We start from the raw sequence: 14,756 nt of genomic DNA, 5'->3' as shown, positions 1-14,756 counted from the left end.
TGTAGCGTTTTCGGGGGCCTGTTTGGGGGGCTTCCTGGTGTTTGTGGGTGAGTTTCGTGGTCTGGGAGCACTGCTGGGACACTCTAATCTTGATTGCATTTGCTTTTCAGGAAATCCGTCGTGCCAACCCCGACTTATGGCCTAGCTACGCAGCGCGTTTGGACCGAAGGCCCAGAAATATTGCAAGTATGAGATTTTGCTTTTGGCCTGTTTGGGGGTGTTATGCTTCTTGGCGGGTGGGTTGACGGGTCTTGGGGCATTCCTGGGAAGGTCTAATACCGGGTAGAAGTGGTTGGGACAAAATCCAGGCCGATTTTTTTTTGGCTATTTCTGACATTTTGCTCTATGTAGCGTTTTCGGGGGCCTGTTTGGGGGGCTTCCTGGTGTTTGTGGGTGAGTTTCGTGGTCTGGGAGCACTGCTGGGACACTCTAATCTTGATTGCATTTGCTTTTCAGGAAATCCGTCGTGCCAACCCCGACTTATGGCCTAGCTACGCAGCGCGTTTGGACCGAAGGCCCAGAAATATTGCAAGTATGAGATTTTGCTTTTGGCCTGTTTGGGGGTGTTATGCTTCTTGGCGGGTGGGTTGACGGGTCTTGGGGCATTCCTGGGAAGGTCTAATACCGGGTAGAAGTGGTTGGGACAAAATCCAGGCCGATTTTTTTTTTGGCTATTTCTGACATTTTGCTCTATGTAGCGTTTTCGGGGGCCTGTTTGGGGGGCTTCCTGGTGTTTGTGGGTGAGTTTCGTGGTCTGGGAGCACTGCTGGGACACTCTAATCTTGATTGCATTTGCTTTTCAGGAAATCCGTCGTGCCAACCCCGACTTATGGCCTAGCTACGCAGCGCGTTTGGACCGAAGGCCCAGAAATATTGCAAGTATGAGATTTTGCTTTTGGCCTGTTTGGGGGTGTTATGCTTCTTGGCGGGTGGGTTGACGGGTCTTGGGGCATTCCTGGGAAGGTCTAATACCGGGTAGAAGTGGTTGGGACAAAATCCAGGCCGATTTTTTTTTTGGCTATTTCTGACATTTTGCTCTATGTAGCGTTTTCGGGGGCCTGTTTGGGGGGCTTCCTGGTGTTTGTGGGTGAGTTTCGTGGTCTGGGAGCACTGCTGGCTATATATACTTTACTTTGCAAGAGGTTTGAAGCAAATCCATGGTGGCAGAGGGGACTTAGGGCCTAGCTGCAGAGCGCGCGCGGAGTGATTTGGGAAATTTGTGAAAAATTGACTAAGTCCCCATTTTTGTACTTTTGCTCTTTGGCTGTTTGGGGGTCTTCTGCTCGTTTTCTCCTGGGTTGACGGCTCTGGGGCCATTGCTGGGAAGCTCTAATACCGGATAAAAGTGTTTTGGACCAAATCCCAGGCAGAATTTTTTTTGTGTTTTTGATGACTTGCTTGCCTTTGAGGTGCTCTTAGGGGGGGTTCCGTCTGTTTGTGGGTGAGTTTCGTGGTCTGGGAGCATTGCTGGGACACTCTAATCTTGATTGCATTTGCTTTTCAGGAAATCCGTCGTGCCAACCCCGACTTATGGCCTAGCTACGCAGCGCGTTTGGACCGAAGGCCCAGAAATATTGCAAGTATGAGATTTTGCTTTTGGCCTGTTTGGGGGTGTTATGCTTCTTGGCGGGTGGGTTGACGGGTCTTGGGGCATTCCTGGGAAGGTCTAATACCGGGTAGAAGTGGTTGGGACAAAATCCAGGCCGATTTTTTTTTGGCTATTTCTGACATTTTGCTCTATGTAGCGTTTTCGGGGGCCTGTTTGGGGGGCTTCCTGGTGTTTGTGGGTGAGTTTCGTGGTCTGGGAGCACTGCTGGGACACTCTAATCTTGATTGCATTTGCTTTTCAGGAAATCCGTCGTGCCAACCCCGACTTATGGCCTAGCTACGCAGCGCGTTTGGACCGAAGGCCCAGAAATATTGCAAGTATGAGATTTTGCTTTTGGCCTGTTTGGGGGTGTTATGCTTCTTGGCGGGTGGGTTGACGGGTCTTGGGGCATTCCTGGGAAGGTCTAATACCGGGTAGAAGTGGTTGGGACAAAATCCAGGCCGATTTTTTTTTGGCTATTTCTGACATTTTGCTCTATGTAGCGTTTTCGGGGGCCTGTTTGGGGGGCTTCCTGGTGTTTGTGGGTGAGTTTCGTGGTCTGGGAGCACTGCTGGGACACTCTAATCTTGATTGCATTTGCTTTTCAGGAAATCCGTCGTGCCAACCCCGACTTATGGCCTAGCTACGCAGCGCGTTTGGACCGAAGGCCCAGAAATATTGCAAGTATGAGATTTTGCTTTTGGCCTGTTTGGGGGTGTTATGCTTCTTGGCGGGTGGGTTGACGGGTCTTGGGGCATTCCTGGGAAGGTCTAATATCGGGTAGAAGTGGTTGGGACAAAATCCAGGCCGATTTTTTTTTTGGCTATTTCTGACATTTTGCTCTATGTAGCGTTTTCGGGGGCCTGTTTGGGGGGCTTCCTGGTGTTTGTGGGTGAGTTTCGTGGTCTGGGAGCACTGCTGGCTATATATACTTTACTTTGCAAGAGGTTTGAAGCAAATCCATGGTGGCAGAGGGGACTTAGGGCCTAGCTGCAGAGCGCGCGCGGAGTGATTTGGGAAATTTGTGAAAAATTGACTAAGTCCCCATTTTTGTACTTTTGCTCTTTGGCTGTTTGGGGGTCTTCTACTCGTTTTCTCCTGGGTTGACGGCTCTGGGGCCATTGCTGGGAAGCTCTAATACCGGATAAAAGTGTTTTGGACCAAATCCCAGGCAGAATTTTTTTTGTGTTTTTGATGACTTGCTTGCCTTTGAGGTGCTCTTAGGGGGGGTTCCGTCTGTTTGTGGGTGAGTTTCGTGGTCTGGGAGCATTGCTGGGACACTCTAATCTTGATTGCATTTGCTTTTCAGGAAATCCGTCGTGCCAACCCCGACTTATGGCCTAGCTACGCAGCGCGTTTGGACCGAAGGCCCAGAAATATTGCAAGTATGAGATTTTGCTTTTGGCCTGTTTGGGGGTGTTATGCTTCTTGGCGGGTGGGTTGACGGGTCTTGGGGCATTCCTGGGAAGGTCTAATACCGGGTATAAGTGGTTGGGACAAAATCCAGGCCGATATTTTTTTTTGCTATTTCTGACATTTTGCTCTATGTAGCGTTTTCGGGGGCCTGTTTGGGGGGCTTCCTGGTGTTTGTGGGTGAGTTTCGTGGTCTGGGAGCACTGCTGGGACACTCTAATCTTGATTGCATTTGCTTTTCAGGAAATCCGTCGTGCCAACCCCGACTTATGGCCTAGCTACGCAGTGCGTTTGGACCGAAGGGCCAGAAATATTGCAAGTATGAGATTTTGCTTTTGGCCTGTTTGGGGGTGTTATGCTTCTTGGCGGGTGGGTTGACGGGTCTTGGGGCATTCCTGGGAAGGTCTAATACCGGGTAGAAGTGGTTGGGACAAAATCCAGGCTGATTTTTTTTTGGCTATTTCTGACATTTTGCTCTATGTAGCGTTTTCGGGGGCCTGTTTGGGGGTCTTCCTGGTGTTTGTGGGTGAGTTTCGTGGTCTGGGAGCACTGCTGGCTATATATACTTTACTTTGCAAGAGGTTTGAAGCAAATCCATGGTGGCAGAGGGGACTTAGGGCCTAGCTGCAGAGCGCGCGCGGAGTGATTTGGGAAATTTGTGAAAAATTGACTAAGTCCCCATTTTTGTACTTTTGCTCTTTGGCTGTTTGGGGGTCTTCTACTCGTTTTCTCCTGGGTTGACGGCTCTGGGGCCATTGCTGGGAAGCTCTAATACCGGATAAAAGTGTTTTGGACCAAATCCCAGGCAGAATTTTTTTTGTGTTTTTGATGACTTGCTTGCCTTTGAGGTGCTCTTAGGGGGGGTTCCGTCTGTTTGTGGGTGAGTTTCGTGGTCTGGGAGCATTGCTGGGACACTCTAATCTTGATTGCATTTGCTTTTCAGGAAATCCGTCGTGCCAACCCCGACTTATGGCCTAGCTACGCAGCGCGTTTGGACCGAAGGCCCAGAAATATTGCAAGTATGAGATTTTGCTTTTGGCCTGTTTGGGGGTGTTATGCTTCTTGGCGGGTGGGTTGACGGGTCTTGGGGCATTCCTGGGAAGGTCTAATACCGGGTAGAAGTGGTTGGGACAAAATCCAGGGCGATTTTATTTTGGCTATTTCTGACATTTTGCTCTATGTAGCGTTTTCGGGGGCCTGTTTGGGGGGCTTCCTGGTGTTTGTGGGTGAGTTTCGTGGTCTGGGAGCACTGCTGGGACACTCTAATCTTGATTGCATTTGCTTTTCAGGAAATCCGTCGTGCCAACCCCGACTTATGGCCTAGCTACGCAGCGCGTTTGGACCGAAGGCCCAGAAATATTGCAAGTATGAGATTTTGCTTTTGGCCTGTTTGGGGGTGTTATGCTTCTTGGCGGGTGGGTTGACGGGTCTTGGGGCATTCCTGGGAAGGTCTAATACCGGGTAGAAGTGGTTGGGACAAAATCCAGGCCGATTTTTTTTTGGCTATTTCTGACATTTTGCTCTATGTAGCGTTTTCGGGGGCCTGTTTGGGGGGCTTCCTGGTGTTTGTGGGTGAGTTTCGTGGTCTGGGAGCACTGCTGGGACACTCTAATCTTGATTGCATTTGCTTTTCAGGAAATCCGTCGTGCCAACCCCGACTTATGGCCTAGCTACGCAGCGCGTTTGGACCGAAGGCCCAGAAATATTGCAAGTATGAGATTTTGCTTTTGGCCTGTTTGGGGGTGTTATGCTTCTTGGCGGGTGGGTTGACGGGTCTTGGGGCATTCCTGGGAAGGTCTAATACCGGGTAGAAGTGGTTGGGACAAAATCCAGGCCGATTTTTTTTTGGCTATTTCTGACATTTTGCTCTATGTAGCGTTTTCGGGGGCCTGTTTGGGGGGCTTCCTGGTGTTTGTGGGTGAGTTTCGTGGTCTGGGAGCACTGCTGGGACACTCTAATCTTGATTGCATTTGCTTTTCAGGAAATCCGTCGTGCCAACCCCGACTTATGGCCTAGCTACGCAGCGCGTTTGGACCGAAGGCCCAGAAATATTGCAAGTATGAGATTTTGCTTTTGGCCTGTTTGGGGGTGTTATGCTTCTTGGCGGGTGGGTTGACGGGTCTTGGGGCATTCCTGGGAAGGTCTAATACCGGGTAGAAGTGGTTGGGACAAAATCCAGGCCGATTTTTTTTTTGGCTATTTCTGACATTTTGCTCTATGTAGCGTTTTCGGGGGCCTGTTTGGGGGGCTTCCTGGTGTTTGTGGGTGAGTTTCGTGGTCTGGGAGCACTGCTGGCTATATATACTTTACTTTGCAAGAGGTTTGAAGCAAATCCATGGTGGCAGAGGGGACTTAGGGCCTAGCTGCAGAGCGCGCGCGGAGTGATTTGGGAAATTTGTGAAAAATTGACTAAGTCCCCATTTTTGTACTTTTGCTCTTTGGCTGTTAGGGGGTCTTCTACTCGTTTTCTCCTGGGTTGACGGCTCTGGGGCCATTGCTGGGAAACTCTAATACCGGATAAAAGTGTTTTGGACCAAATCCCAGGCGGAATTTTTTTTGTGTTTTTGATGACTTGCTTGCCTTTGAGGTGCTCTTAGGGGGGGTTCCGTCTGTTTGTGGGTGAGTTTCGTGGTCTGGGAGCATTGCTGGGACACTCTAATCTTGATTGCATTTGCTTTTCAGGAAATCCGTCGTGCCAACCCCGACTTATGGCCTAGCTACGCAGCGCGTTTGGACCGAAGGCCCAGAAATATTGCAAGTATGAGATTTTGCTTTTGGCCTGTTTGGGGGTGTTATGCTTCTTGGCGGGTGGGTTGACGGGTCTTGGGGCATTCCTGGGAAGGTCTAATACCGGGTAGAAGTGGTTGGGACAAAATCCAGGCCGATTTTTTTTTGGCTATTTCTGACATTTTGCTCTATGTAGCGTTTTCGGGGGCCTGTTTGGGGGGCTTCCTGGTGTTTGTGGGTGAGTTTCGTGGTCTGGGAGCACTGCTGGGACACTCTAATCTTGATTGCATTTGCTTTTCAGGAAATCCGTCGTGCCAACCCCGACTTATGGCCTAGCTACGCAGCGCGTTTGGACCGAAGGCCCAGAAATATTGCAAGTATGAGATTTTGCTTTTGGCCTGTTTGGGGGTGTTATGCTTCTTGGCGGGTGGGTTGACGGGTCTTGGGGCATTCCTGGGAAGGTCTAATACCGGGTAGAAGTGGTTGGGACAAAATCCAGGCCGATTTTTTTTTGGCTATTTCTGACATTTTGCTCTATGTAGCGTTTTCGGGGGCCTGTTTGGGGGGCTTCCTGGTGTTTGTGGGTGAGTTTCGTGGTCTGGGAGCACTGCTGGGACACTCTAATCTTGATTGCATTTGCTTTTCAGGAAATCCGTCGTGCCAACCCCGACTTATGGCCTAGCTACGCAGCGCGTTTGGACCGAAGGCCCAGAAATATTGCAAGTATGAGATTTTGCTTTTGGCCTGTTTGGGGGTGTTATGCTTCTTGGCGGGTGGGTTGACGGGTCTTGGGGCATTCCTGGGAAGGTCTAATACCGGGTAGAAGTGGTTGGGACAAAATCCAGGCCGATTTTTTTTTGGCTATTTCTGACATTTTGCTCTATGTAGCGTTTTCGGGGGCCTGTTTGGGGGGCTTCCTGGTGTTTGTGGGTGAGTTTCGTGGTCTGGGAGCACTGCTGGGACACTCTAATCTTGATTGCATTTGCTTTTCAGGAAATCCGTCGTGCCAACCCCGACTTATGGCCTAGCTACGCAGCGCGTTTGGACCGAAGGCCCAGAAATATTGCAAGTATGAGATTTTGCTTTTGGCCTGTTTGGGGGTGTTATGCTTCTTGGCGGGTGGGTTGACGGGTCTTGGGGCATTCCTGGGAAGGTCTAATACCGGGTAGAAGTGGTTGGGACAAAATCCAGGCCGATTTTTTTTTTGGCTATTTCTGACATTTTGCTCTATGTAGCGTTTTCGGGGGCCTGTTTGGGGGGCTTCCTGGTGTTTGTGGGTGAGTTTCGTGGTCTGGGAGCACTGCTGGCTATATATACTTTACTTTGCAAGAGGTTTGAAGCAAATCCATGGTGGCAGAGGGGACTTAGGGCCTAGCTGCAGAGCGCGCGCGGAGTGATTTGGGAAATTTGTGAAAAATTGACTAAGTCCCCATTTTTGTACTTTTGCTCTTTGGCTGTTTGGGGGTCTTCTACTCGTTTTCTCCTGGGTTGACGGCTCTGGGGCCATTGCTGGGAAGCTCTAATACCGGATAAAAGTGTTTTGGACCAAATCCCAGGCAGAATTTTTTTTGTGTTTTTGATGACTTGCTTGCCTTTGAGGTGCTCTTAGGGGGGGTTCCGTCTGTTTGTGGGTGAGTTTTGTGGTCTGGGAGCATTGCTGGGACACTCTAATCTTGATTGCATTTGCTTTTCAGGAAATCCGTCGTGCCAACCCCGACTTATGGCCTAGCTACGCAGCGCGTTTGGACCGAAGGCCCAGAAATATTGCAAGTATGAGATTTTGCTTTTGGCCTGTTTGGGGGTGTTATGCTTCTTGGCGGGTGGGTTGACGGGTCTTGGGGCATTCCTGGGAAGGTCTAATACCGGGTAGAAGTGGTTGGGACAAAATCCAGGCCGATTTTTTTTTGGCTATTTCTGACATTTTGCTCTATGTAGCGTTTTCGGGGGCCTGTTTGGGGGGCTTCCTGGTGTTTGTGGGTGAGTTTCGTGGTCTGGGAGCACTGCTGGGACACTCTAATCTTGATTGCATTTGCTTTTCAGGAAATCCGTCGTGCCAACCCCGACTTATGGCCTAGCTACGCAGCGCGTTTGGACCGAAGGCCCAGAAATATTGCAAGTATGAGATTTTGCTTTTGGCCTGTTTGGGGGTGTTATGCTTCTTGGCGGGTGGGTTGACGGGTCTTGGGGCATTCCTGGGAAGGTCTAATACCGGGTAGAAGTGGTTGGGACAAAATCCAGGCCGATTTTTTTTTGGCTATTTCTGACATTTTGCTCTATGTAGCGTTTTCGGGGGCCTGTTTGGGGGGCTTCCTGGTGTTTGTGGGTGAGTTTCGTGGTCTGGGAGCACTGCTGGGACACTCTAATCTTGATTGCATTTGCTTTTCAGGAAATCCGTCGTGCCAACCCCGACTTATGGCCTAGCTACGCAGCGCGTTTGGACCGAAGGCCCAGAAATATTGCAAGTATGAGATTTTGCTTTTGGCCTGTTTGGGGGTGTTATGCTTCTTGGCGGGTGGGTTGACGGGTCTTGGGGCATTCCTGGGAAGGTCTAATACCGGGTAGAAGTGGTTGGGACAAAATCCAGGCCGATTTTTTTTTGGCTATTTCTGACATTTTGCTCTATGTAGCGTTTTCGGGGGCCTGTTTGGGGGGCTTCCTGGTGTTTGTGGGTGAGTTTCGTGGTCTGGGAGCACTGCTGGGACACTCTAATCTTGATTGCATTTGCTTTTCAGGAAATCCGTCGTGCCAACCCCGACTTATGGCCTAGCTACGCAGCGCGTTTGGACCGAAGGCCCAGAAATATTGCAAGTATGAGATTTTGCTTTTGGCCTGTTTGGGGGTGTTATGCTTCTTGGCGGGTGGGTTGACGGGTCTTGGGGCATTCCTGGGAAGGTCTAATACCGGGTAGAAGTGGTTGGGACAAAATCCAGGCCGATTTTTTTTTTGGCTATTTCTGACATTTTGCTCTATGTAGCGTTTTCGGGGGCCTGTTTGGGGGGCTTCCTGGTGTTTGTGGGTGAGTTTTGTGGTCTGGGAGCACTGCTGGGACACTCTAATCTTGATTGCATTTGCTTTTCAGGAAATCCGTCGTGCCAACCCCGACTTATGGCCTAGCTACGCAGCGCGTTTGGACCGAAGGCCCAGAAATATTGCAAGTATGAGATTTTGCTTTTGGCCTGTTTGGGGGTGTTATGCTTCTTGGCGGGTGGGTTGACGGGTCTTGGGGCATTCCTGGGAAGGTCTAATACCGGGTAGAAGTGGTTGGGACAAAATCCAGGCCGATTTTTTTTTTGGCTATTTCTGACATTTTGCTCTATGTAGCGTTTTCGGGGGCCTGTTTGGGGGGCTTCCTGGTGTTTGTGGGTGAGTTTCGTGGTCTGGGAGCACTGCTGGCTATATATACTTTACTTTGCAAGAGGTTTGAAGCAAATCCATGGTGGCAGAGGGGACTTAGGGCCTAGCTGCAGAGCGCGCGCGGAGTGATTTGGGAAATTTGTGAAAAATTGACTAAGTCCCCATTTTTGTACTTTTGCTCTTTGGCTGTTTGGGGGTCTTCTGCTCGTTTTCTCCTGGGTTGACGGCTCTGGGGCCATTGCTGGGAAGCTCTAATACCGGATAAAAGTGTTTTGGACCAAATCCCAGGCAGAATTTTTTTTGTGTTTTTGATGACTTGCTTGCCTTTGAGGTGCTCTTAGGGGGGGTTCCGTCTGTTTGTGGGTGAGTTTCGTGGTCTGGGAGCATTGCTGGGACACTCTAATCTTGATTGCATTTGCTTTTCAGGAAATCCGTCGTGCCAACCCCGACTTATGGCCTAGCTACGCAGCGCGTTTGGACCGAAGGCCCAGAAATATTGCAAGTATGAGATTTTGCTTTTGGCCTGTTTGGGGGTGTTATGCTTCTTGGCGGGTGGGTTGACGGGTCTTGGGGCATTCCTGGGAAGGTCTAATACCGGGTAGAAGTGGTTGGGACAAAATCCAGGCCGATTTTTTTTTGGCTATTTCTGACATTTTGCTCTATGTAGCGTTTTCGGGGGCCTGTTTGGGGGGCTTCCTGGTGTTTGTGGGTGAGTTTCGTGGTCTGGGAGCACTGCTGGGACACTCTAATCTTGATTGCATTTGCTTTTCAGGAAATCCGTCGTGCCAACCCCGACTTATGGCCTAGCTACGCAGCGCGTTTGGACCGAAGGCCCAGAAATATTGCAAGTATGAGATTTTGCTTTTGGCCTGTTTGGGGGTGTTATGCTTCTTGGCGGGTGGGTTGACGGGTCTTGGGGCATTCCTGGGAAGGTCTAATACCGGGTAGAAGTGGTTGGGACAAAATCCAGGCCGATTTTTTTTTTGGCTATTTCTGACATTTTGCTCTATGTAGCGTTTTCGGGGGCCTGTTTGGGGGGCTTCCTGGTGTTTGTGGGTGAGTTTCGTGGTCTGGGAGCACTGCTGGCTATATATACTTTACTTTGCAAGAGGTTTGAAGCAAATCCATGGTGGCAGAGGGGACTTAGGGCCTAGCTGCAGAGCGCGCGCGGAGTGATTTGGGAAATTTGTGAAAAATTGACTAAGTCCCCATTTTTGTACTTTTGCTCTTTGGCTGTTTGGGGGTCTTCTACTCGTTTTCTCCTGGGTTGACGGCTCTGGGGCCATTGCTGGGAAACTCTAATACCGGATAAAAGTGTTTTGGACCAAATCCCAGGCGGAATTTTTTTTGTGTTTTTGATGACTTGCTTGCCTTTGAGGTGCTCTTAGGGGGGGTTCCGTCTGTTTGTGGGTGAGTTTCGTGGTCTGGGAGCATTGCTGGGACACTCTAATCTTGATTGCATTTGCTTTTCAGGAAATCCGTCGTGCCAACCCCGACTTATGGCCTAGCTACGCAGCGCGTTTGGACCGAAGGCCCAGAAATATTGCAAGTATGAGATTTTGCTTTTGGCCTGTTTGGGGGTGTTATGCTTCTTGGCGGGTGGGTTGACGGGTCTTGGGGCATTCCTGGGAAGGTCTAATACCGGCTAGAAGTGGTTGGGACAAAATCCAGGCCGATTTTTTTTGGGGCTATTTCTGACATTTTGCTCTATGTAGCGTTTTCGGGGGCCTGTTTGGGGGGCTTCCTGGTGTTTGTGGGTGAGTTTCGTGGTCTGGGAGCACTGCTGGGACACTCTAATCTTGATTGCATTTGCTTTTCAGGAAATCCGTCGTGCCAACCCCGACTTATGGCCTAGCTACGCAGCGCGTTTGGACCCAAGGCCCAGAAATATTGCAAGTATGAGATTTTGCTTTTGGCCTGTTTGGGGGTGTTATGCTTCTTGGCGGGTGGGTTGACGGGTCTTGGGGCATTCCTGGGAAGGTCTAATACCGGGTAGAAGTGGTTGGGACAAAATCCAGGCCGATTTTTTTTTGGCTATTTCTGACATTTTGCTCTATGTAGCGTTTTCGGGGGCCTGTTTGGGGGGCTTCCTGGTGTTTGTGGGTGAGTTTCGTGGTCTGGGAGCACTGCTGGGACACTCTAATCTTGATTGCATTTGCTTTTCAGGAAATCCGTCGTGCCAACCCCGACTTATGGCCTAGCTACGCAGCGCGTTTGGACCGAAGGCCCAGAAATATTGCAAGTATGAGATTTTGCTTTTGGCCTGTTTGGGGGTGTTATGCTTCTTGGCGGGTGGGTTGACGGGTCTTGGGGCATTCCTGGGAAGGTCTAATACCGGGTAGAAGTGGTTGGGACAAAATCCAGGCCGATTTTTTTTTGGCTATTTCTGACATTTTGCTCTATGTAGCGTTTTCGGGGGCCTGTTTGGGGGGCTTCCTGGTGTTTGTGGGTGAGTTTCGTGGTCTGGGAGCACTGCTGGGACACTCTAATCTTGATTGCATTTGCTTTTCAGGAAATCCGTCGTGCCAACCCCGACTTATGGCCTAGCTACGCAGCGCGTTTGGACCGAAGGCCCAGAAATATTGCAAGTATGAGATTTTGCTTTTGGCCTGTTTGGGGGTGTTATGCTTCTTGGCGGGTGGGTTGACGGGTCTTGGGGCATTCCTGGGAAGGTCTAATATCGGGTAGAAGTGGTTGGGACAAAATCCAGGCCGATTTTTTTTTTGGCTATTTCTGACATTTTGCTCTATGTAGCGTTTTCGGGGGCCTGTTTGGGGGGCTTCCTGGTGTTTGTGGGTGAGTTTCGTGGTCTGGGAGCACTGCTGGCTATATATACTTTACTTTGCAAGAGGTTTGAAGCAAATCCATGGTGGCAGAGGGGACTTAGGGCCTAGCTGCAGAGCGCGCGCGGAGTGATTTGGGAAATTTGTGAAAAATTGACTAAGTCCCCATTTTTGTACTTTTGCTCTTTGGCTGTTTGGGGGTCTTCTACTCGTTTTCTCCTGGGTTGACGGCTCTGGGGCCATTGCTGGGAAGCTCTAATACCGGATAAAAGTGTTTTGGACCAAATCCCAGGCAGAATTTTTTTTGTGTTTTTGATGACTTGCTTGCCTTTGAGGTGCTCTTAGGGGGGGTTCCGTCTGTTTGTGGGTGAGTTTCGTGGTCTGGGAGCATTGCTGGGACACTCTAATCTTGATTGCATTTGCTTTTCAGGAAATCCGTCGTGCCAACCCCGACTTATGGCCTAGCTACGCAGCGCGTTTGGACCGAAGGCCCAGAAATATTGCAAGTATGAGATTTTGCTTTTGGCCTGTTTGGGGGTGTTATGCTTCTTGGCGGGTGGGTTGACGGGTCTTGGGGCATTCCTGGGAAGGTCTAATACCGGGTATAAGTGGTTGGGACAAAATCCAGGCCGATATTTTTTTTTGCTATTTCTGACATTTTGCTCTATGTAGCGTTTTCGGGGGCCTGTTTGGGGGGCTTCCTGGTGTTTGTGGGTGAGTTTCGTGGTCTGGGAGCACTGCTGGGACACTCTAATCTTGATTGCATTTGCTTTTCAGGAAATCCGTCGTGCCAACCCCGACTTATGGCCTAGCTACGCAGTGCGTTTGGACCGAAGGGCCAGAAATATTGCAAGTATGAGATTTTGCTTTTGGCCTGTTTGGGGGTGTTATGCTTCTTGGCGGGTGGGTTGACGGGTCTTGGGGCATTCCTGGGAAGGTCTAATACCGGGTAGAAGTGGTTGGGACAAAATCCAGGCTGATTTTTTTTTGGCTATTTCTGACATTTTGCTCTATGTAGCGTTTTCGGGGGCCTGTTTGGGGGTCTTCCTGGTGTTTGTGGGTGAGTTTCGTGGTCTGGGAGCACTGCTGGCTATATATACTTTACTTTGCAAGAGGTTTGAAGCAAATCCATGGTGGCAGAGGGGACTTAGGGCCTAGCTGCAGAGCGCGCGCGGAGTGATTTGGGAAATTTGTGAAAAATTGACTAAGTCCCCATTTTTGTACTTTTGCTCTTTGGCTGTTTGGGGGTCTTCTACTCGTTTTCTCCTGGGTTGACGGCTCTGGGGCCATTGCTGGGAAGCTCTAATACCGGATAAAAGTGTTTTGGACCAAATCCCAGGCAGAATTTTTTTTGTGTTTTTGATGACTTGCTTGCCTTTGAGGTGCTCTTAGGGGGGGTTCCGTCTGTTTGTGGGTGAGTTTCGTGGTCTGGGAGCATTGCTGGGACACTCTAATCTTGATTGCATTTGCTTTTCAGGAAATCCGTCGTGCCAACCCCGACTTATGGCCTAGCTACGCAGCGCGTTTGGACCGAAGGCCCAGAAATATTGCAAGTATGAGATTTTGCTTTTGGCCTGTTTGGGGGTGTTATGCTTCTTGGCGGGTGGGTTGACGGGTCTTGGGGCATTCCTGGGAAGGTCTAATACCGGGTAGAAGTGGTTGGGACAAAATCCAGGCCGATTTTTTTTTGGCTATTTCTGACATTTTGCTCTATGTAGCGTTTTCGGGGGCCTGTTTGGGGGGCTTCCTGGTGTTTGTGGGTGAGTTTCGTGGTCTGGGAGCACTGCTGGGACACTCTAATCTTGATTGCATTTGCTTTTCAGGAAATCCGTCGTGCCAACCCCGACTTATGGCCTAGCTACGCAGCGCGTTTGGACCGAAGGCCCAGAAATATTGCAAGTATGAGATTTTGCTTTTGGCCTGTTTGGGGGTGTTATGCTTCTTGGCGGGTGGGTTGACGGGTCTTGGGGCATTCCTGGGAAGGTCTAATACCGGGTAGAAGTGGTTGGGACAAAATCCAGGCCGATTTTTTTTTGGCTATTTCTGACATTTTGCTCTATGTAGCGTTTTCGGGGGCCTGTTTGGGGGGCTTCCTGGTGTTTGTGGGTGAGTTTCGTGGTCTGGGAGCACTGCTGGGACACTCTAATCTTGATTGCATTTGCTTTTCAGGAAATCCGTCGTGCCAACCCCGACTTATGGCCTAGCTACGCAGCGCGTTTGGACCGAAGGCCCAGAAATATTGCAAGTATGAGATTTTGCTTTTGGCCTGTTTGGGGGTGTTATGCTTCTTGGCGGGTGGGTTGACGGGTCTTGGGGCATTCCTGGGAAGGTCTAATACCGGGTAGAAGTGGTTGGGACAAAATCCAGGCCGATTTTTTTTTGGCTATTTCTGACATTTTGCTCTATGTAGCGTTTTCGGGGGCCTGTTTGGGGGGCTTCCTGGTGTTTGTGGGTGAGTTTCGTGGTCTGGGAGCACTGCTGGGACACTCTAATCTTGATTGCATTTGCTTTTCAGGAAATCCGTCGTGCCAACCCCGACTTATGGCCTAGCTACGCAGCGCGTTTGGACCGAAGGCCCAGAAATATTGCAAGTATGAGATTTTGCTTTTGGCCTGTTTGGGGGTGTTATGCTTCTTGGCGGGTGGGTTGACGGGTCTTGGGGCATTCCTGGGAAGGTCTAATACCGGGTAGAAGTGGTTGGGACAAAATCCAGGCCGATTTTTTTTTTGGCTATTTCTGACATTTTGCTCTATGTAGCGTTTTCGGGGGCCTGTTTGGGGGGCTTCCTGGTGTTTGTGGGTGAGTTTCGTGGTCTGGGAGCACTGCTGGCTATATATACTTTACTTTGCAAGAGGTTTGAAGCAAATCCATGGTGGCAGAGGGGACTTAGG

The sequence above is a fragment of the Lissotriton vulgaris genome, chromosome 3_1 (assembly GCF_964263255.1).
Source record: "Lissotriton vulgaris chromosome 3_1, aLisVul1.2, whole genome shotgun sequence".
Classification (NCBI taxonomy): domain Eukaryota; kingdom Metazoa; phylum Chordata; class Amphibia; order Caudata; family Salamandridae; genus Lissotriton; species Lissotriton vulgaris.
The sequence above is the reverse complement of the archived record's forward strand: the minus strand, read 5'-3'. Positions refer to the sequence as shown.